This window comes from Lissotriton vulgaris, chromosome 12, assembly GCF_964263255.1.
Source record: "Lissotriton vulgaris chromosome 12, aLisVul1.2, whole genome shotgun sequence".
In the NCBI taxonomy this organism is placed as follows: domain Eukaryota; kingdom Metazoa; phylum Chordata; class Amphibia; order Caudata; family Salamandridae; genus Lissotriton; species Lissotriton vulgaris.
This window is the reverse complement of record NC_141700.1, coordinates 25281258-25303984: the sequence shown is the minus strand read 5'-3', so window position 1 is coordinate 25303984 and position 22727 is coordinate 25281258. Positions and strand designations below refer to the sequence as shown.

The 22727-nt window shown below is 50.6% G+C and overlaps 1 pseudogene; it reads right to left on the bottom strand.

The window, feature by feature from the left end:
* Positions 1-15631: 15631 nt before the first annotated feature.
* On the bottom strand, positions 15632-20724 carry LOC147673103 (uncharacterized; annotated as a pseudogene).
* Between the last annotated feature and the right edge of the window lie 2003 nt (positions 20725-22727).

Genomic DNA, 22727 nt, shown 5'->3' with positions numbered 1-22727 from the left:
GAAGGAACCCTTTTCAGCCGCCTCCTCAAACAGGTTAGCGAGGTGCGGGACGAGCATAGTATTCCTGAGGAAGGCCATCCGGACCTGGAGTCTTGCCTGAGGAAGTAAGGGTTATTGCTCCATCAATCTCTTCGTGGGTGATTGGGCGGTCCAGGTCTGCCTGGACAGTGGGGACCAGGTGAGGAAGGGGAGCTCCCCCGGCCCCCAGTTAGCCTGAGGCTGAAAGTGTCAGGGATGTAGCTGTGTAGAGTTGTTGGTAGTAGGAGGCGAAGGTGTGAGCCATATCCATTGGGGATCGGAGCACCGATCCATCCAGGTCTATTATTTTGGGGATAATGCGGTTCACCCTAGGATAGGAAGCCAATCTATGGAGAATTGAGCCGTTCTTGTCACCCCAGCTATATACTCTGGCAACCGATGATCACCAGAGGAGTTTAGCTGCTTCTAACGAAAGCTGCTTAATCTCAGCGAGGAAGTGAGCGTGAAGTCTCTCTTTAGAAGCGCCAGCAACCGCAGATGAGGACTGTTTTGAGGTGCATCGCTTGTGCTTCTCACGACGTGATCTGCTGCAGCTGTGCTTGCCACTGGTGCTTGAGCTGGCCATTAGCGATGCCCCTGATCATGGCCTTGCTTGCTTCCCAGAGGGTGCCGGAGAGGACACTGACGCGTCATTGGCCAGGAAAAATTGCTTAAGCTCCTTTCCCACTACCTTTCGGAATTCCTTATCCTGGAGAAACCACGTGTTCATCCTCCACATCGGACGCACTGGGGGGGGGGGGCCTGTGCTAAGTAGCACCGGAGAGAGATCGGATGTACCCATAGGGAGGATATGGACATCCTGGATTGTGGTGCAGTCCGTTGAGGGGAAAAAGATCGCATCGATGCGCACCTGGGTGTGGTGGGCTGCAGAGGTGTGGGTGAAATGTTGAGTATGGGGGTGCCAGGTACGCCATGCGTCGCAGAGGCCCAGTGACACAGACCAGTTCATTAATTGTTTTGCCTGCGTGAGTCTACTGTCGGATTGAGGGCCCGTTGTGTCCAGGTCAGGGAGGGAAACCACATTAAAGTCACCCCCGAAGAAAGTGGAACCCAGGGGCAGAGAGGTCAATAGCTCTGTGGATTTTTCCAGGGTTGCCTTGTGCTTCAATGGGGGTGAGTATATGGATATTAAGTTAAGGGGGTTGCAATTCAGCAAACCACAAAAGGCCACGAGGTGCCTTGAGAGCCGTGGTTGACCCGTGCAGTCACAAAGGGAAGGGAACGCTTCAACAAGACCGCCATCCCACGGGAGCCCTGGGAGAAGACTGAATGCATACCCTGTCATACCCATAGCGTGCCAGGAAGAGGCAATGATTACCCAGCAGGTGTGTCTCCTGAAGTAGGAGAACCTCTACCCGAGGTGTTGTGCGTATCGTAGTGCAGCTATAGGTTTGAAGCGGTTCAGGAGGCCGTTGACGTTCCAAGACAGAACGTGAAGGGAAGCCCCTGGGATGGGCGTGTCAGTCATGGTGGCAGGTGTTCGTAGTGGAGGAACAAAGCCATACAAAGAGTCATGGCCGTGAGAGGGATCGCGTGAGTATGTGTCGGGTTGCCTGTGTGAGGCCATACGTATCCCATGAAGATATGTGTCGGAATGCTGTGAGATTGCTGGTGCAACAAAACAATAAAAAACGGCAATAAACACTGGGAAAGAACAATCCCAACGCCCTCCCCCTCCCCACCCCCCCGCTCTATACTTAGAGAACATAAGCATCTGTCGGCCCCCCTAGTAGAACCAAAACCAAACTAAAACGCTCGGGTTGAGTTGCGTGGAGGACCCCTCCTTGTGGACGGATATGCAGTGTCTCGGCAGAAAGACTAAAGATCAGGGCAAAAAGTTTGCCAGAGCCCCTGGTTTCTCATGAGGTCGGACCGTGCCCTCGGAAAGTACACATCATCAGCAGCCACTTACAGATTTGTCAGAGGGCCGGGCTGCCGGAGAGATCGGTGTCTACCCTGGGGGAGTCATGTTGGGCCGACAGTGGGGGAGCCATGTGCGGACCGCCAGATGATTGGCGCCTGAGGCTGGGAGGGGAGTACGACAGGCTTGAAGAGTCTCTGAGTCTTTGAGCAGCCAGGCTCAAGGATCTTTGGGACGCTGCCTGTGACTGGTGCCTCATGCTGGAATGTGTATGCCACCTGCGCTGGCGCCCAATCGATCGAGGTTGCGCGGACTGGGCGCCCATTTGCCTGGGGGACAGGTTACGCTGGAGTTTGAGGGGCCGGTCTTCCGTTAGCCAGGTCCAGGCCGCTTGAGGAGAGTCGAAGAAATGCGCAGTGTTCTGAAAAATGACCCGCAGGCGCGCTGGGAACTGAAGCTGGAATTGAAGGCCCAGGGTTGGCAGTTTCTTTTTGACTTCTACGTATGAGCGGCGTTGGTCTTGTACCTCCTTGGTGTAATCCAGGAACACCATAATGGTGTGGTTTTGGAATTTGAGGGGTCCCTGAGATCACCCCTCGTGGAGAATGGCATGGTTGTTGCGGCATGTGCAGTTTTCAGCGTCTTCCGCCCGCCGGTGGAGTTCCTTGGTGTGTGACCATACATTGGCCACCTGCTCTTTTAGTTGATGGATATCGTCCTCCGCTGTTGAAATTCGGTTTTCGGCTTCTGTTATTTGAGCCGTAGCATTACGGAGGTTTTGCCGGAGGAGGCACATCTACCTTAACCTCATCGATCTTTCCCTCCACCGATGCCTGCAAGGCACTGATTGCCTGGAGGATGGCTGCCAATTCTTTGCCCAGGACGGGGGGAGCCCCAACGACCTGCCCAGGCGGCTTGTGCTCCGAAGTGGTGAACTGGTCCATCTTTGTTTGTGTGGGGGCAGCTGCGGACTTAGAGGACTTGTCTCGTCCCATGGTCGGTGACCTGTCAAGGATGCATGTGGGCTGCAGGGGCCGGACAAGGGAGAGCGGGCCTGGACCACATACCTTGGCTGTGGACGCACAGCTCTTCAGGATCCAGCGTCACGGGACCTCGACGGACGACGCTGTTCAGGAGATCAATGGGGGGTTAGCCGCAGCCTCTCCGATCCATACGCTGGCAGAGCCCTGGAGTGCGGTTGGAGATGAGTTGAACGATGAACGAGGCAGCCGGCACCCCTGTGATGGACCTCCCGGCGGTTGGTGCCCGGTGAGGAAGGAGTTGGGGACCCCCAGAAGGGCAATAGCCAACCAGCGCACCGCTGCCCAAAGTGACAGCCAGGTAGGAAGAAGGGGCACCACCCTCCATGGGAGACAGGCTGGGCGTGTCGGAGTAGGCCCTCCAGAGCCCTGGTGTTCGTGGTGGGCCCAGGGATGCCCCGGCCCTTTGCGACGGTGTGTTATCTGGTTCCTCGTATTTCCAACTCGAGAATCGTTGAGAACCAGGTCAGGAAGGGGGGGCAGAAGGCCCGCAGGGGTCTGTTAGGGAGGGGGGGGGGGTGAGAGGGACGGGCGAAGGAAGAAGCGAGGAGGCCAAATTCGTGGATCAATGGTGTCAGGATTCATTTACATAGAACAAGTTTGATTTCTGACTACCTCTGAATGTCCTGGACAATAGTGCACTGGATGACAACACCGAGGATTTCTTCCTTACAGGTTCTTTTGATGTTCTCAGGGATGGTCCCCTTCTAACCGGTGATTTCGATGTGGTCACGCACCCCGGCAGCCTCAGAAAAAAAATACAGCGAGAAGTGGCGGTAAATCAACTGGCCTCGACCTCAAGAGAACCCTTCACCGAGACGAGATAGAGTGCACCCTTCGTGGGTTTCTTTGGGTTGGTTGGTGATGGTTAGACTCTGAGGGGAGTTCTAAAAGGGGAAAGGTTAAACTAATAGAGATTCAAAGGGAGGAGATTCCAGATAATGGAGGAATACGGAATCTGCGAGGGATTATTATGCGGGACACAAGTGCTCACGAGTGGGGAGGTTCACAGAAAAGGAGTGACACGTGAGAAAAACGGTTGTACTGGCACTATGTACAGTGCATGTGAAAAACGGTTGTGTTGGCAATATGTACAGTGCCCCGTTTTCTAACCACCCTCAACCCCCACCCTTACTCATCCCTCCCTCCCAGTCACGTACCGCGTCAGCCGCAAGCTTGTCAGCGTCTACTGGGTGCGTCCACCACTCCTCGGTCCAGACCTCTGCTTCCTCCTCCGGTTCGTGTAAGGCGTTGGGGCTGATCCTCGTGTCTTCCGTCTCACTGCTTTCCTGGTTGCTCTCGCCTTCTGTCAGGTCCTTCTCCACGCTGCTCCGTACATCTCCTTCTGATCCGAGAACGCCGAGAAGTTCTCCCGAGATCCTTTCGTACTCCGCGGGTCCCGCCTCTTTGTTCGCCCATTTGCTCCCGCCTTCCTCAGACGGGACTCCTCCCTGTGTGTAAGAGGCAGGGGAAGAGATGAGATGGTTCTTAGCTTTACAGCCTTTCCAGTTTACAACTCTACATTGAAAAGGGAAGTAACAATCAAAAGCGGACTTTCGATCCCGTTACCCCCTTGAGTATTTTCTTGCTAGCAAGAAAGTTAGGGAAGGGGAATGTGAGGAGGCGGCGTCGGTAGACTCCTTGCCCCTCCTCCCGTCATACCTGAACCTGAGCAGTCTCGTTTCTCGGAAGCCGGGGGAGAAAGAGTTAATAATCCTGTCGTAATGGCCTTTGTTGCGGGACAACCATTCTAGGGGAGCGTGGTCTGTATAGAGTGTGAACTCCCTACCTTCTAGATAGTAACAAAGGGTATCAATGGCCCACTTTATGGCTAGGGCTTCTTTCTCTATTACTGCATACCTAGTTTCCCTGGGAAACAGTTTTCTACTACTATAGAGTATAGGCTTTTCCTGGCCCAGGTCGTCGGTCTGGGATAATACAGCTCCTAATCCGTGATCCTATGCATCGGTTTGTAAAATAAAGGGTTTGTTATAGTCTGGACTCAGCAAAACTGGTTTAGAAGTAATAGCTGTTTTCAAAGAATGAAAAGCTAACAAATGACAGCTTAGAGGTTGACGTAACACCATTTCAGTGTTTATGTTCTTCTGTAAGAGGTCTGTCAAGGGGGCTGGTTTTTGGGAGAAATCAGGGATAAACCGTCTATAATAACCCAATATACCTAGGAACGCTCTGAGATCTTTCTTTATTTTGGGAAATGGGATATTGGCAATGGCGTTTACCTTCTCGGTTTGGGGTTTTATGAGGCCTTCCCCGAGGAGATATCCTAAGTACTTCACTGACCGGGCCGCTAGTTTGCTTTTGGCAGGATTGATAGTTAGACCGCTGTCCTTCAGGGTTTGAATGACAGTGGCTAGATGGTGTAAATGTTGTTCCCAGGTTGTACTGTGTATGACGATATCGTCAATGTAAGCTGCAGCGTAGTCAGCACAGGACCTTAACACCAAGTTCATTAAACGTTGAAAAGTAGCTGGGGCCCCGTGCAGCCCGAAGGGTAGGACAGTAAAGTGATACAAACCACTGGGCTTGGAGAAGGCTGTTTTCTCTCTATCTTGTTTTCTTAGAGGCACCTGCCAATACCCTCTACTAAGGTCTAGCGTACTGATGTAGCATGCTTGGCCCAACCTCTCTATTATTTCGTCCACCCGTGGTAATGGGTAGGAGTCAAACTGCGATATCTGAAAGAGACACGTTAGTGATAGATTCCTTACCTTAGAATATCCCCAGGCGTCAGACTGGATCCGGAAACTTTTGCGTAGCAGTACCCTTGCGCGTCGGTAGGCGTCGTCTGCGCCTCCGCGTCCGTCGTCGGCGTCGTGGGCGCCGTGATGACGTCGTCGGAGTACTTAGACGCCGCCTCCGCGTGCTGACGTCAGTTCTTCTTTTTTCCGCGCCAGCCAGCGCAGATCTGGAAAAAGCAGTAACCCAGTCAATTTTTGACTAACTTTTTGGTGATCGTTTTGATCCTTCTCGAAGTCTTACGACTCGACGGTGCCGTAGGGATGCCCGGCTTCAAGCATTGTGAGGATTGCGACCGTACCATGTCGGTCACGGATGCTCACCGCCAGTGCCTGACGTGTTTGGCCGTCGACCATGACCACGACTGTCGGGCCCTTTCGAGGAAGTCCAGGCGGGAGCTGTCCCGCAGGCGGCTCGAACTCCAGCAGTCGGCCCCGCGCCGCGTGAGGTCCCGGTCCCGGTCCCACGGGAGGTCGAGGGACAGGTCGCGGGGACGGAGCTGTCACAGCTCCGGGAGTCAGCGCCACTCCTCCGGGTCCAAGTCGTCAGGTAAGAAACACAAGAAGTCGAAGAGGCATCATCGCTCTTCTGACTCCCCCGACGCTCGCGCGATGCGGCCGGGGGTTCGGGTGACACCGCCCACGCAGCTCCTCGGGAGTCGCGGACGTCGCGTCCAGCCCCATACCCTCCGGTCCCTGGGCTGAACGCGACGCCGGAGGAGATTGAGCGTTTCCTCATGGACATGAGGTCCCTTTCTCCTCCGACGGGTTCCGCGGCGCCTCCGGGCCCAGCGAACCGGCCTGGGGGCCCTAGTGGGTCGGGGGCTTCGACCCCGACGCCGTTGGATGCTTCGGCCCCGACGTCGCCGGCGCATTCGGGCCCGGCGCCGCAGGGCGCCGCTGGACCTTCATCGGGCTCTGGATCGTCACCGGTGGACCTTACGACCCCCCCCGGCGTCGGTCCGTGTGGTGTCACCTCCGGCGCCGTCCTCGGGCGGCGCCGTCCCCGATACCTCCTTTGCTTCGGTTCCGACGTCGGGACGGCGCCTATCGGCGCCGCACCCAACGCCGTTTGGAGATTTTTACTTCTACGAACCGACCTCATTGAATTACGACCCTGGATCTCAGGAGATGGGTGATGAGGAGGATTGGGAGGGGTCTGAGGACCCTCTGACCAAGGAGTGTCAGTCTAGTATGGACTGGGCAGGAGACCTTGGGGAGGCCAGTGGCCTGGACACCTCTCCAGACCCTGGATTTGGCTCTCCTCCTACCGTGGCTTCGGAGGAGGGAGCTACCTATGGTGTGGTGTTGACGAGGGCGGCCAAGGCTTTGAGCCTTGAGCTCCCCGTCGTGGCCGTGAGGACTAACCTCCTCACAGAGGTCCTTAAACCGCAGTCATGCTCGGCTGAGCCTCTACTGCCTTTTAATGAGTCCTTGTCCGACGTTCTTTTGGGCACTTGGTCCAGGCCCGCTACGGGTTCGCCCGTGGATAGGAACGTGGCCAGACGCCACCGCCCGGCTCCGGGCGACCCATGTTTCCTGTCCTCCCACCCCACCCCCAATTCCCAGACCGCATTCCCGACGGCCCCGCCGGACAGGGAATCCAAGAGGTATGAGAATTATGGTAAGAAGATATTCTCCTCCCTTAGTTTGGGACTGCGGTCTTTCAACACCGCATGCCTCTTGGGCCGCTACACCCACTCTCTGTGGGAGACAGTAGCGGAAGTGCTGCCAGAGTGCCCGTTGGAGGTACGGGCCAAACTCGGCCAAGCCCTGGTGGAAGGCAGAGATGCAGCCAAATATTCAATCAGGTGTGGGCTGGATACTACCGACTCGCTAGGCAGAGCGATGGCTACGACGGTGGCGGTGAGACGCCACGCCTGGCTGAGATCCGCCAATTTTTCGGCTGATGTCCAGAACACTCTGATGGACATGCCGTTCGATGGCCGTCGTCTCTTTGGCGACAAGGCAGACCACGCGCTTGAGCGCTTTAAGGACTCCAGGGCTACAGCCAAGTCCTTGGGCCTCTCGGCCCCGCGCCAGCAAACGGGTGCCTTTCGCTCCTTTCGTGGCCAAGGAAGGGGCGTCCCCACACGTGCCGCCAGCCACTCGCCGCAGACTATCGTCCAGCGCGGCGGCGGCCGTGGAAACCGCAGCGGAGGCGGTCGGGGAAACAGGCGAAGTCAGTCCACACCTGCCCCCGCGGCATCCACCTCTAAACCCTCCTAGTCCGTGCTTTTCGGCCCATGTGACGCCAGTGGGAGGCAGGGTTCGCCATCACCACTCTCACTGGCGCACTGTCACTTCGGACAGGTGGGTGCTGCAGATCGTCCGGAGGAGCTACTCCCTCCCCTTCGAGACGACTCCTCAAGCCATGCCACCGCAACACCACCGCGTATCGGGGGATCACTTGCGGCTCCTGCAGGAGGAAGTTTCGGCCCTCTTGGCCAAGGGGGCCATCAAGCGTGTTCCTGGGACAGAAGTAGGACGTGGTTGCTACTCCCAATACTTTCTGGTACCCAAGAAGGGCAAAGGGGGCCTACGCCCTATCTTGGACCTGAGGAACGTCAACGGCTTCCTCCGGAAGGAGAAGTTCAAAATGCTGACTCTGGCTCAGGTCTTAGCTGCCCTAGACCCAGGAGACTGGATGGTAGCGTTGGACTTGCAGGACGCATATTTCCACATCCCTGTCCTGCCGGCCCACCGGCGTTACCTGCGGTTCACGGTAGGCCAAGAGCACTTTCAGTTTACCGTGCTCCCCTTCGGCCTTACCAGCGCCCCACGGGTGTTCACGAAGGTGATGGCGGTGGTCGCAGCTCATCTGCGCAGGTTAGGGGTGTCAGTCTTCCCCTACCTAGACGACTGGTTGTTGAAGGCGGGCTCGCCCCAGACAGTCGTCAGCCACCTCAAGAGAACGTTTCAGTGGGCCCAGCATCAGGGCAACCTGTCCGACCATGTCCTTATCTTGAAGGGCACTGCGAGACAGCTGCAGTGGTGGCTCACGGACCGCGATTGGGTCAACGGCAGATCCCTCTCCCTTCTCCAACTGGAGCACGTAGTTGTGATGGACGCGTCCCTCCAGGGCTGGGGAGGTCACATGGGAGAGGCGGAGATCAGAGGCCTCTGGTCTCCGGCGGAGTCCCGGCTCCATATCAACCGGTTGGAGCTGCGGGCGATTTGTCTAGCACTGAAGGCATTCCTCCCGTCTGTCCGAGGGAGTGAAGTGCAGGTGTTCACGGACAACACCACCGCCATGTGGTACTGCAACAAACAGGGCGGGGTGGGGACGTGGACCCTCTGCCAGGAGGCTCTGCGCCTCTGGCAATGGCTGGAACATCAGGGCGTGACTCTGGTGGTTCAACACCTGGCAGGTTCTCTGAACGCCAGGGCGGACGAACTCAGCCGACGGTGCTCGATGGATCACGAATGGCGTCTGAACTCGGACGTGGCGCAAGGCCTCTTTCAGCAGTGGGGAGAGCCTTGGTTAGATCTATTCGCCACCAAAGAGAACGCGCAATGTCATCAGTTCTGCGCGTTGGAATTTCCAAGGCGGCACTCGCTCGGAGACGCTTTTCGTCGCGAGTGGAGCTGCGGTCTGTTGTACGCCTTTCCGCCTATTCCACTTCTGCCCAGAGTGCTGAAGAAGATCAAGCGCGACCGGGCACAAGTCATCCTTATGGCTCCGGACTGGGCACGAAGATACTGGTATCCCGAGCTACTCAGTATGTCAGTCGATCCCCCGGTTCGTCTGCCTCTTCAGGAGGACCTTCTGTCGCAGCAGCAGGGGACGGTCCTCCACTCGAACCTGTCCAGTCTCCACCTCCATGCTTGGAGATTGAGCGGCGACAGTTGAGGCCATTTGACTTGCCTCCTGAAGTTTGCAACATCATTCTGGCAGCCAGGCATCCCTCCACAAAGTCGGTATACGCCTGCAGGTGGAACAGATTTGTAGCACGGTGCACAGCAAAGGCTGTGGATCCCCTTAATGCCCCTCTTTCTGAGGTTCTCCTCTTTCTTCTCTCTCTTGCCCATCAGGGCTCTGCTCTGGGCACTGTCAAGGGCTATCTTTCAGCTCTTTCAGCCTTTCTGAGGCTGCCTGACTAACCTTCTTTGTTCAAGTCCCCTATCGTTAATCGATTCCTGAAGGGCATCACTCATACGTTCCCTCCTGTTCCCTTCGTGATGCCTCAGTGGGACTTGAACCTGGTTCTTACGTTTCTGATGTGCGTTCCCTTTGAGCCACTTCACAACTGTCCTCTTCGCCTTCTTTCTTTGAAGACTGCCTTCCTGGTAGCCATCACCTCTGCCAGGAGAGTGAGTGAGCTCCAGGCTCTATCTTGTAAGCCTCCTTTGCTTTCAGTCCATCCGGACAAGGTTGTGTTACGGACAAGGCCCTCCTTCCTACCCAAGGTAGTCACGGCCTTCCACATTGGGCAATCTATCACCTTGCCCACCTTCTTTCCGCCTCCGCACCCCTCGAGAGAGGAGGAGAGGCTCCACCGCCTGGACCCAAAACGTGCGCTCTCATTTTATCTGAATCGCACATAACAGTTCCGGGTGGATGATCAACTCTTCGTTGGATACGCAGGCGCTAAGAAAGGGAAAGTGGTGCACAAGAGGACCATCTCCTGGTGGATTATCTTGCGCATCCAGGCGTGTTACTCCTTGGCTAAGAAGGAAACTGTTGGGCTGCGGGCTCGTTCCACTAGAGCCACAGTCACTACAACTGCCTTGGGCCGCGGTGTGCCCTTGCTGGACATTTGCCAGGCAGCTACGTGAGCCTCGCTGCACACGTTTGCACGACATTATTGCCTGGACAGTCAAGTCCGGAGGGATGGCTACTTTGGCCGTTCCGTCCTCCAGGACTTTCTGGTGTGATTATTGGTTCGCAGACCCACCACCACGGGGTTGGTATTGCTGGGGTATCTATTCTAAGGTAAGGAATCTATCACTAACGCGTCTCTTTCAGATGCACAAGTTACTACTTGTGTAACGATATATCTGTAAGACATTAGTTAGTGATAGATTCCTTACCGACCCACCCATCCTCCCCGTTCTGCGAACCGATATCTAGGGTTAAGGTCATCCCCTTTCAGGGCCCTAGTTTCATGGCACCAGTGTTGGTTTTTGGCATGGCTCTGCGCTTCTGGCGCGGAAAAGCTGTGTCTAAGAACTGACGTCAGCACGCGGAGGCGGCGTCTAAGTACTCCGACGACATCATCACGGCGCCCACGACGCCGACGACGGACGCGGAGCCGCAGACGACGCCTATCGACGCGCAAGGGTACTGCTACGCAAAAGTTTCCGGATCCAGTCTGACGCCTGGGGATATTCTAAGGTAAGGAATCTATCACTAACTAATGTCTCTTACAGATATATCGTTACACAAGTAGTAACTTGTGCATCTTGTTAACCTCCCTGAAATCAATGCAAAAGTGGATGGATCCATCCAGCTTTGGCACTAGCACGATGGGTGAGTACCACTCGCTGCTTGATGGCTCAATTACTCCCATCTGGAGCATCTGCTGTACTTCCTTTTATACTGCCTGTCTGCGGGATTCAGGTAACCGATAGGGGCGTAGTTTTGCCTTCTTCCCGGGTATGGTGTTAATGGAGTGTTCAATTAAGGTGGTGTGTCCTGGAACTGTAGTGAACACCCCCTGTAATGACTCTAACTTCGCTTGGAGGTCATTTGTCTGGGTTTCAGTGAGTTCGGGATCCAAACTTTCAGAATAGAAAGGGGGAGTGTTCCTAACTAGGCTTACTGTGTGAGGTATGTCTCCCTCCCATTTCTTGAATAAATTCATGTGGAAGACCTGAGTATTGGTATTTTGGTTGGGGTCCATTTCAAGATGATAGGTCACAGGGGTAACCACCTCCACCACTCGATACGGTCCTTGCCACTGCCCTAAGAGTTTGATCTGAAGATGGCATCATAAGTAAGGCATATTCACCAACCTTCAAGGATCTTTCTCTGGTATTCTTGTCATAGTGATGTTTCTGGGTTTCTTGGGCTTGTTCCATATGGATTTTACATATGGAAAGGTCTTCCTATAAGCGGGTTTTTAGGTTTAGTATATATTCATGATGGGGTTTAGTCCCCTCTGGGATTTCTTCCCATTCTTCTCGGGCCATGTCTAATAAGATATGGGAAGGACGGCCATAAAACAACTCAAACGGGGAGTATCCCGTACTTTTCTGTGGCTTGCACCTGATTGCAAAGAGGGCCAGGGGTAACATCTCTTCCAACCTTCGGGTCTCCAATTCCAATAGTTTCTTTTGTGTTGTTTTGAGGGTGGCATTATACCTCTCTATCAAACCGTCTGTTTGGGGGTGATAGGCAGCTGTGCGCATCTGCTTAATTTTTAGATGCTTACAGACCTGTTTCCTTAAGTTGGAAGTAAAAGGGGTTCCCTGGTCTGTTATAATTTCTTTTGGAAAGCCTACTCTGGAGAAGATGTTGACCATAGCTTTGGCGATGTGTACGGTATTGGGATGGCGTAGAGCGACTGCCTCGGGAAAACATGTGGCATAATCTACCAGTACCAATACATATCTACAACCGCTTTTGGAGGGAAGGAGGGGTCCTATGATATCCATACCCACACGAGAGAAGGGTTTGCTAATTATGGGTAAAGGCCGTAGGGGTACTCTAGGGGACACATGCCTGCTGTTTTTCTGGCAAATTGGGCATTCCTTACAATACCTTCGGACTTGCTGGTAGACACCAGGCCAGAAGAATTTATCCAAAATTGTTTTTTCGGTTTTCTCCTCGCCAAAATGACCTCCTAGGTCAGGGGTCTTCAAACTGTGGGGCGCGATCCCCAGGGGGGCCGTGGAGCGATGCAAAGGGGGTCGCGCCTTCACAGTCCTTCTTCTTCCCAGTCCCAAGGGCTTCGACCCCCCTCCTCCCTCGTCGTGTCTCTCAGCCTGGCTGCTGCTTCAGTGTAACTCGAGCTGTGGGCTGGGCTGGGCAGTGTCTGGAGTCATCTCCAATGCCCGAGTTTTTCACAGGTCTTTAAAGACCATTTGCATATTTACATGCGTTTGTAAACTGATTATAGAGGCTTAGTTTTTTTCCTGGTTTCAGTACCCCCTGGGCCCCCACTGTGCCTGTTCCTTACATTTGTATTTTACAATTACCGCTGTAGTGTGAAAATGTATTTAAAGAAAAGGAATATAAAGTAGGGTTTGCCAAAAGAAAAATGCTTGCCTGTTTTGTTTAAAGAGCCTGCAAAGATCTCCTCTTGACACTAAATAGACTTTTGAATACAAAAGTATCTATGCATTAGTTATGTGACTTTTCTGTCGTTTTTCTCTTTGTCAGTCAGGGATCATTGAGGCAGCCCTAGAACACAATTAAAAGTGCTTTCCATTCATATTTGTTGTTCGAAGTATGTACAGATAAGTGCTTAAAATACAGTTTTAGGTGTCTGCTTATTTTACTACCGACTGGGCCTGAAGAACCGGAGCCTTAAGGGCTCGGCTGCGCAGGGTACGCCTAAATCTTCGAGCTCTCTTGCCTGGTCGAACAGAGACACCGGACACTCCGTTGGCGTAGAAGATCGTATTTTTTTAGCTGCAGCCAGCACAGTTGTCCCTGAAGTACAGAAAGTATGTTCAAAGGAGACTGCTCTCGAACTCCGTGACACTCATACATTTGAGATACACAATGAACAATCCCAAGACATACAAATCAGACAAATGCGACGGGTTCGGAAAGCAAAGTATTACGTAACTTCAAACAAACTTGGTTGTCGGCTGTATTTGTTACCCAACCCCTTTAAGCTATTCGCAAATGAACCCACACAATCCAACTTGCAGGTGAAGAAACACATTTGTATGTTTAAGAAGGACAGTTGTGGAATCAGAGAGTCCATAAAGGAAATGGCGAAGGACAGCAGATAAGATAGCTTCAGGAAAGAATGGTGCGAACCTACAGATAGTCTGGACGGGGATTAGTTAATGAGACATGGATTGTTGTGCTCGTTCAGACCCTGACACTAGACCTGTAAATAGAGGCGAAAAGGTTACTTACTATGTGAATGCAGGGAAATGACAAAGAAATACCTGGCTGGCTGTGCTGCCTGAGTGAGGGCAACACAAAATGGAGGCAAGTCGCAAAATGGCAGATGAACACGAACAAAGTCGTGAAATACAGAACTTCAGGCCCTCCTTTTGCCATTACTCAGGCAAAAGCACCAAACTCATGTTAGTCTGGGTCGGAGTCGACCTCAATGGCCATAAGGTCATCAAACTGTTGCTGTACCAACATCCTAATGTTCTCTGTCTTCTTGGACATAGGTGTTGGGACACACATTGTGGCAAGTAGACCACAAATGGCGGGCCCGCACTGTATACACAGGCAACAAGAGAATATGATGGCTAATATCGTTCCAAGGAAAATTAGTATCTTTCATCCCCAGACAATAATCCCCAGAACCATCCTACCAAAGACCAGTCTCCTTCATCCTGATGAATCGACTCGGAGATGGTATGCAGTTTGGAGATGGCCTGGTATATTGTTGGAGAGTCATCAGGAACGTAAATGCAGCAGCTAGATCCAATCAATCTACAGACCCCTCCTCGGTCTGCTAGGATAACATCTAGTGCAATCCTGTTCTGCAATGTCATGAGACGATCAGCCTGAAGTTCTGCTGTAATGTTACTTAAAGCACCTATAGTAACATCAATGGTGGTCTCGACCACACGGGTCAGCTGCCTGATATGCCTACTGTGGACCATTGGACCCCAGAAAGGGAGAAATCCTTTAAGGAAATCACCTCCTTCTTGTCCCGCTGTATCTTTGGCGTCAATTATCCCTCTACCATATCTGTTTCTGTGATGACCTGAAGGGGTAGTGTATGTAGGGGGAAGCAAGAAGGCTATATAGCATGTTCCTGAGAAGTCAGACGGGAGCCATGTATAGGCTCTGTCTTCACAGACGAAGTATGTACCCTGAGATGGAATCAATGGAGGGGAATTCTGGGATGTGAAAACATATGTATGGGAACAATCCTGCTGTATATCAGTCTTCTGGCTGTTAATCTGAAGGCAAAAATTACCTTGATGGGGTACTGTCCATACTGGGGGAGACTTTCCCTGCTTTGTTTTATCTCTAAGGCTAGTGATATAGTGAGTCACATTCCAACCTTCAAATGCTCGTTTCTCATCGATGGGTATCGTTTTCTTATCTACAATCTTAGCCATTGATACTATTCCCTTTATCAAACTACTATGGCCAAAATCTATTCTGCTCCCGAACGAACCAATGGGGTATCTTAGTCGATAATGGTATGCGGCCGAAAACATAGCCAAGTATGCCCAGGCCGATCCTTCATAGGAGAAGGGAAGGATTTGGTAGGGCATGCCTTTGTGCGTGCTATGAAGCATGAGTCCACATACCCAACAATCTGTTATATTGACAGCTAATTGGTGTTGGTGTAATAGTTGAATGAACGAGTTATTCAGGTATTCAATCCTTCTCATCTGCTCATGCGGGGGAAGGGCATGTGTCTGATGTTGAGAAACAAAGAGGCGAGAAGGCAAAGAAGTAGAATAAGAAAGGGGTTTTGGCTGTAGAAGATGAACAATCCAACCCGCAAATGCTAATAAAATGCATAAAAACACCGAAATACACAAAGTAACGCCAAATCGACTACGCAATAATTTACAGTATTTCTGCTTCATCTTTGTCTTCCTATTTTCCCTACTTGATGTACCATCCATCCTTTCTAAAAAAAAGGTTGTTGCTCACAGCAATCTTCCTCAATCACTTGACTGTATTTATTTGCTTTTATGACACTGCAAATCCTGCGGGTCCTAGCCACCAAAACAGGGTACAGTCCAAGACTCCTACCGTGACCCTGCAACGGGGACAGATGGCATATCAATAACCTCGTAAAAAATTGCAACAAAAAGGAATAAAAAAAAGTTCAAATGTCTTTTGTAGTCCTAGGCCTGATGTTGTAGCGTCTCTTATTCGATATAGTCTGGTCTTAAAACAGTGTTTCTGGATTTGTGGTGTCTATTCGAAGATGTGGTGGTATAGCTCCTTGAAGAATATCATCATCTTCTTTCTCGGACTGAGTTCCATCCAACCGGGCGCTACTAAAAGGTACGAAACGGGGAATCTTCTCTCTTTCGGACTCACCTATGCCCCTGCAGACCCACTGGTCGAAGGGCAAGGGCAAGGGTACCTTTTTGCAGTGCACGCCGTGAACCCAGTTTTTCTTCCCTTGGACTTTCACCGCTGTGCGTGTGACGAGGAGTACTAGGCGAGGGGCTGTCCAACGGGGCTCCAGGTTTTTGGTTCTCTGAAAGTTCTTCACACAGACCCAATCCCCAGGTTTGATCGAGTGACCTGGGTCTGTGGAGGCTTCTGACAAAGCACTTTGAACCTGTTGACGAAGAACACTCAATTTAGTAGTCAAATCATGTAAGTAATCAATCAACATTGGGTATGGTATGTCTGAATACTTCTTTGGACGAGGGACTCCCCAGATATTTGCTGGGCGTCCGAAAACCACCTTGTAGGGGCTAAGTCCCACTCGAGAATGCACAGTGGTCCTGGTAGACAAGAGAGCTAAAGGTAAAGCGTCAGGCCAGGCGAGACCTGTGCTGGCCCGAATTTTTGCTAATTTGAGCTTGAGAGTGCCATCATAGCACTCTACCAAACCCGCTGATTGGGGATTGTTTGCCGCATGGAATTTCTGTCTAATACCAAGACCAGCACACACTTTTTGTATAATTTGGCCCACAAATTCACTCCCATTATCACTCCAGACAATTTGCGGCAGGCAGAATCTAGGGAAGAACTCTTTAAGCAAAATTTTAGCAGTTCATAAAGCAGTGTTATCCTCAAAGGATAGGCCTCTATCCATCGGGAGAAAGCACATACCACCACCAAGACATACTTGAGGTTGTTGCACCGATCCATGTGAATAAAGTCAATTTGCAAGACTTCAAAAGGGTATGTCGGGGGAGCAAAATGACCTGCTGGAGTTGGGGTTCCCTTTCCTGGGTTATGCATTAGACAAATAATGCAGTGTTTCACCACATTTTCCACACACTTCGGAATACCTTCATTCTGCCATACCGGAGCCAAAACCTTGCATATACCCTTTGCACTGATGTGGGCTGGACCATGTGCCATAGTAACTACAGGCAACACATAGGCGTCTGGCAACAGCCAACGCTGGTGTTCTGACAACTCCGTCCAACATCCCATTGCATCTAACATTCCCATGCCTTCTTTCCACTTACTCAATTCTTTCTCTGTAGCCTCTCCTTGAAGTGATCTCACACTCTCTACTGTGTCCTCACACATTCCAGCTTCTCTGACCCAATTTGTAGGGCCCGCAACATACATGCGACTTGTGGCATCTCTAGCTGTAGTTTTTGCTACCTCATCCGCAAAAGCATTCCCACAACCAACATCATCTGTGACTTTCTTTTGTGCGCTACACTTTACGATTGCTATCTGTGTAGGCAAAGCAAGCAACTCAAGAAGGTCAGTCACCAATTGACCATGCTGTATTTTCTTTCCATGAGATTAAGAAATCCTCTCTCCCTCCACAAGCGGCCGAAACTATGAGTCACGTATTGGCTATCTGTATAGACATTCACTCTTTTCCCTCTTGACAACACACACTCTCTGGTCAAGGCTATTCACTCAGCTGCATGGGCTGAATTATGTCTAATCCGTGCTGTTTCAACAATCGTATGCAGGGTAGTAACAGCATAGGCTGAAGTTGTTTCTACCATTAGGGAGTTTAAAACAGGAACCATCTACCCATAGGATCCCATCCGGGTCCTTAAGTGGAGTATCCTTCAGATCAATCCTGCCTTTCGTTTCCTCCTCTGTGCGGAGAAGACAATCATGCTGCTCCTGAGCATGTTTTTCATCTGGGAGGGGTAACAATGTGGCTGGATTTAAAGTGTTACATCGTTTAATATGTACATGACTTGCCAAGAGCGTTAGCTCATATCCAGATAAACAAGCACTCGTGAGGTGTTGTGTTTTAGTTCTGTTTAACAAAGTGTCCACTGCATGTGGCACCATAACAGTAAGTGTGCTATCCAATACTACTCCAGCAGATTGGCGAATAGAGATTGCTGCCACTGCTGTAGCTCTGAGGCAGCTAGGCAATGCTTTAGCTACTGGGTCTAAGGTGGCTGAAAAATAGGCGCATGGCCTCTGTTTATCTCCAAACTGTTGAGTCAAGACTGACAATGCACAATCCTCTCTCTCATGGACATAGAGCCTAAAAGGCTTACTGTAATCTGGGGTACCCAACACAGGAGCAGAACACAGAGCAGTACGTAAGTCAGAGAAACTCTTCTGGCACTCCTCAGTCCAAGGAAGTGGATGTGGGGTATCCTTCAATGTAAGTGCTAACAAAGGTTTAACTAATAAAGAAAAATTGGGGATCCACTGTCTGCAATAAGAGGTAATGCCCAAGAAGGTGCACACTTCTCTCTGTGTAGTTGGCACAGGCACTTGTCCAATAGCTTGAGTACGTTCTGGGGTCAAACGCCTTCCCTCCTTCGACAAGAGATGACCTAAGTAGGTAACCTCTTGGCGGGCAAACTGCAACTTGGATGGTGACACCTTATGATTGAGATCAGACAAATGGTGCAGCAGTGCAACAGTCACGTCCATACAAGCATCCTCTGAATCAGCAGCCACCAACAAATCATCCACATATTGAATAAGGGTAGCACCTGAAGGCAAAGGGAAGTATCAAGCTGGGATTTAAGAGCCTGACTATAAATGGAGGGACTCTCACAATAACCTTGTGGTGCTCTTTTAAATCGGAAACTTCGACCTCCTGAAGAGAAGCCAAAAATATCCCTACTCTCCTCAGCGATGGGAATGCTGAAGAAAGCATTCTTCAAATCAATCACAGAGAACCAAGCTGCCGAAGCAGGTATCATCGTTAGCAGGGCTGTGATATCTGGGATGACAGGAAACTGTGGGACAACAATTTTGTTGACTTTGCGTAGATCAATCACAAATCTATAAACAGGGGGCTGGGAAGGATCTATTCTTTTAGGAATCCGCAACACAGGACTATTGCACACATTTCCTCTCGTTTCCTCAACCACACCCTTCTGAACCAAATCATGAATAATAGCCAAAAGCGCTCTCTCACCACCACTAGATATTTTGTATTGAGGAATACGTGGCAATTTGACATTGGGCTTAAGTGTAACAACATAAGGTGAAATTTCAAGACGGCCCACATCATTTGAGCCTGTAGCCCAGAGCTTTTCAGGGAGAGAAAGCAACTCAGGTGGAAATTGGTCTCGGGACAAGTACATTGATGAAGTCAATTTCCTTCCTAGTGTGAGATGCACACCAGAAGGAGAACAATGTAATGTTGCATACAACCTTTTCAACAAATCCAAACCCAATAAGTTCTCACCACAACTAGCTATCAAAATAAGTGGAGCCTTTAAGTTATAAGGACCAATTGTGATAGGCAGTGGGCAAGAGACCGGATTACAGACAGGGGCGCCAGAAAATCCTATAGATGTATTCATTGAGCCAGACAAAGGTGCCCCAGGGACTTTAGAAGGAATGATAGAACTTCTCGTCCAAAAGAAATGGTTCTAGAACACCCATAGTATTGACAATAACATAAGGCCCATTCTGGTCTACTGGAATCGATACAACTCCCTCACTTTGTCTATGGCTGTCCTATTCAGTGTGGAAATCTTCGTTCCCATTGTCCACATAACAATCATCAGTGTAGTATTGTGCAGACTGAGCTTTCTGTTGATCCAAATAATTCGTAGCATTCTGAGACGGGTAAGAACGCTGTTCTTTAGGGAATACACCTCTTCCTCTACCCCTGGATGGTGACAGAAAACCACAGCGACCACGTGGAACAGACATCCATTACTACGCTGTAACAGAACTAGGCAACTATTCTTAAAATGGCCATCCTCTTTACAATAAGCACACTGGTCAGGACCCAACAGATGTCGTGGAACAAAAAGCTCAGGTTTTTGAAATACCTTCTGAAATTGAGGAGGCTGGGGGAACTGATGCTGAACGAAACGTGGAGGTTAAGCCTGTTGTAAAAGGACCTTAGTTTTCAGATCTCTATTCTTCTTCTCTTGCTTATCCTTCTCCTCCTTATCCCTATTCTCATAATATTGTGCAGTGGCTAATATCTGGGCAGGAGAGGAAACAGCCCATGAACTCTCTGAACTTTTCAATTTGTTGGATAACTCGGGAAGTAAGTTAAATACAAACTTGTCCACAAACAAACGTTGGCCACCCTCAGTAGTCATGTCCTGTCCGCTGTGATCAATAAATGTCTCCTCGAAACGAGTAAAGAAATCGGAGACACTCTCATCTATCTTTTGCTTACATGCAGCCAGCTTATCCCAATTTACTCGTACTGCGGGCATCATTGTCTTCATTAGAGTAATGATTCTACCAGGGAGTTCTGTAATCAGAAAATCGGGCTTCGCACCCGCCCACTTGCTTTGCTTCTGCGACGCGTATAGCAGCCCAATCACCACCTAATTCTGCTGCATGGTCCTCTCTACGAATCTGAGCCCATAAGGATTGCGGGACTACGTTCCCAAATAACATATCGATATCGGCTAAGTTCATAACACAAGCCTCAACCGTCTGGGGCAATTCTTTATAGTAACCTGTAGGGTTTTTGCGAGGGTCCGGCAGAGTCTGTTTAAGAGCCAAAATTTCAGACCTTTTCCATGGGACATGAACCCACACACGCTGAAAGTGGGCTGGTACGGGATGGGCGCCACCTACTGCGTCTCTCCATACTGGAGGGACTTCACGCATCGGATAGTGCTTTACCTGACCGACAATAGGATCACATTCTGGAAGAGTCAAGGAAGAGAACATCGTTCTAAAAGCAACAAGCGCATTTATAGCCTCCTCGACATTTGGTCCTACTATAAGACCTTTGTCAAAAACAGCCTGAACTGTCAACAAATCTGGGGGAACTGTATCCAACTCCATATCCTCCCATCCCTTAACCATAGTGTCACACATAACATCGAAAACATATCTCTGGGTAGGCTCGTTCCATTGGCGGAAAGAACTCATAATATCTCGTGCACTATATACTGCACCTTCCTTAATCCATCTGCGAGCGAGAGAACCCAACACCGTTTTCTCGTCTGAAAGCGGAATTTGCCGACCGGATTGCCGTCGAGAAAGAGCCGAAGACATATTTAACGATCCAAGTAAAGGAGAAAAGAAACCTGATACAGCGTCTACCAGTCGCTTATGCATAGTCGGGGTATCACTTAAAAGAACACGTGACATAAGGGAAGTGGAAGGCGATACTGGCGGATGCGTAGTAGATTGCAGGGGCAAAGAAGTTGACAACGAGGGAGGTGGGGGCTGAAGTACAGGGAGGGGCAAATGTGGGGGAATAGGAACAGTCAAAGCAGCAATGATCGGTTGTGCAGGTGGCTGGGCAATCGGCAACTGAATGGCAACTGGCTGAGCGGGAGGTGCTAACGGGGGTGCAGTAGCACCTTGTGCATAGGATGGAGGCAAACTCAATAAGCGGCCCAAAGGATCTTCCTCGGGATCCCTACTCTTCGCTGGAGGGGAAATAGGCAACTCCGGATAACACCTATCTATCGCCATACGATGTTGTCTTTCCGTTATCTCCATCGCACAATCAGACTTATTATTTACAAACTGTTGGGCAGCCTGCGTAATCGTCATACCTTGCACTTTCCTATCTCTTTTTGCTTGCTTTATTTTTCTCTGTTTGGCTTCTTTTCGCCAGAGGCGTAAAGAGTCAAACATTGCCGGCCGGGCTTTTCTTTTAAATAGACTCGTTTCTAAATTATCTAATGTATCGGTATCAAAGCTACCATTCTGTGGCCACTGCAGAACACCATCCTTTTTAGTGTATTGGATCCATGTCTTATTAAAAGTAATGGGGCCAATACCATGTTTCGAATATAGCTCATAAGTGGGAGTTCCAACCGGAGGGATCGGACAAGAGTCCTCCAGCTGGGAATCCCTATCACAAGAACAACAACACCAACGTTTAAACTTACTGAAACCAGGCATTGTTATTTCACTGGTCTCTTCTCAATCATCAAGGGGTTAATGTCAATAACACTGTACAAACATACTTACCCCTTGGCTTCGGCCACTGCAGTAGCCGAATAGAAACCCAAAACAGAAACAAAACAAATTTGTAGGAGCGACCCACCAAATACTTAACTAAGTGTCTTCTTACACCACCGGAGGTCCGTCCACCGTCTCGCAATAGCAATTATCACCGAAAGGACCAAGACAGGGCGGCAGTCAGGGCAGCAGTCGTCAGCAGCCGTCAGCAAAAAGGGGGAAGCCGCGCTGTAAAGACCTTCGGTCTACTTATGACATGCAGGGGCCAATCGTGTGGTGCGCTTCCTCCGGAATTTCTTGCGGGGCTCCTCACAATCCTCAGGCTGAACCTGCTCCCACTGAAGCCGCCCCACGCTGGGCACCAATTGAAGAACCGGAGCCTTAAGGGCCCGGCGGCGCAGGGTACGCCTAAATCTTCGAGTTCTCCTGCCTGGTCGAACAGAGACACCAGACACTCCGTTGGCGTAGAAGATCTTATTTTATTAGCTGCAGCCAGCACAGTTAACCCTGAAGTACAGAAAGTATGTTCAAAGGAGACTGCTCTCGAACTCTGTGGCACACTGGTTTATATACATTTGAGATACACAATGAACAAACCCAAGACATACAAATCAGACAAATGCGAAGGGTTCGGAAAGCAAAGTATTACGTAACTTCAAACAAACTTGGTTGTCGGTTGTATTTGTTATGCTAATCAAATGAGAACGGATCACTTGTCCTACACAACCTTAGATATGCAGGAAGTGCGGAGGAAGTCCCAATATAAAAGACCCTCATGCATGTGATGGGTATGGTGGTATCTAGAGCGGTATATCTTGGTTCTCCGCTTTTGAATCACGTGTGTGCATAATCATTAGGTCGATCAGGTTATGCAGCCTCCACCAGGAGGT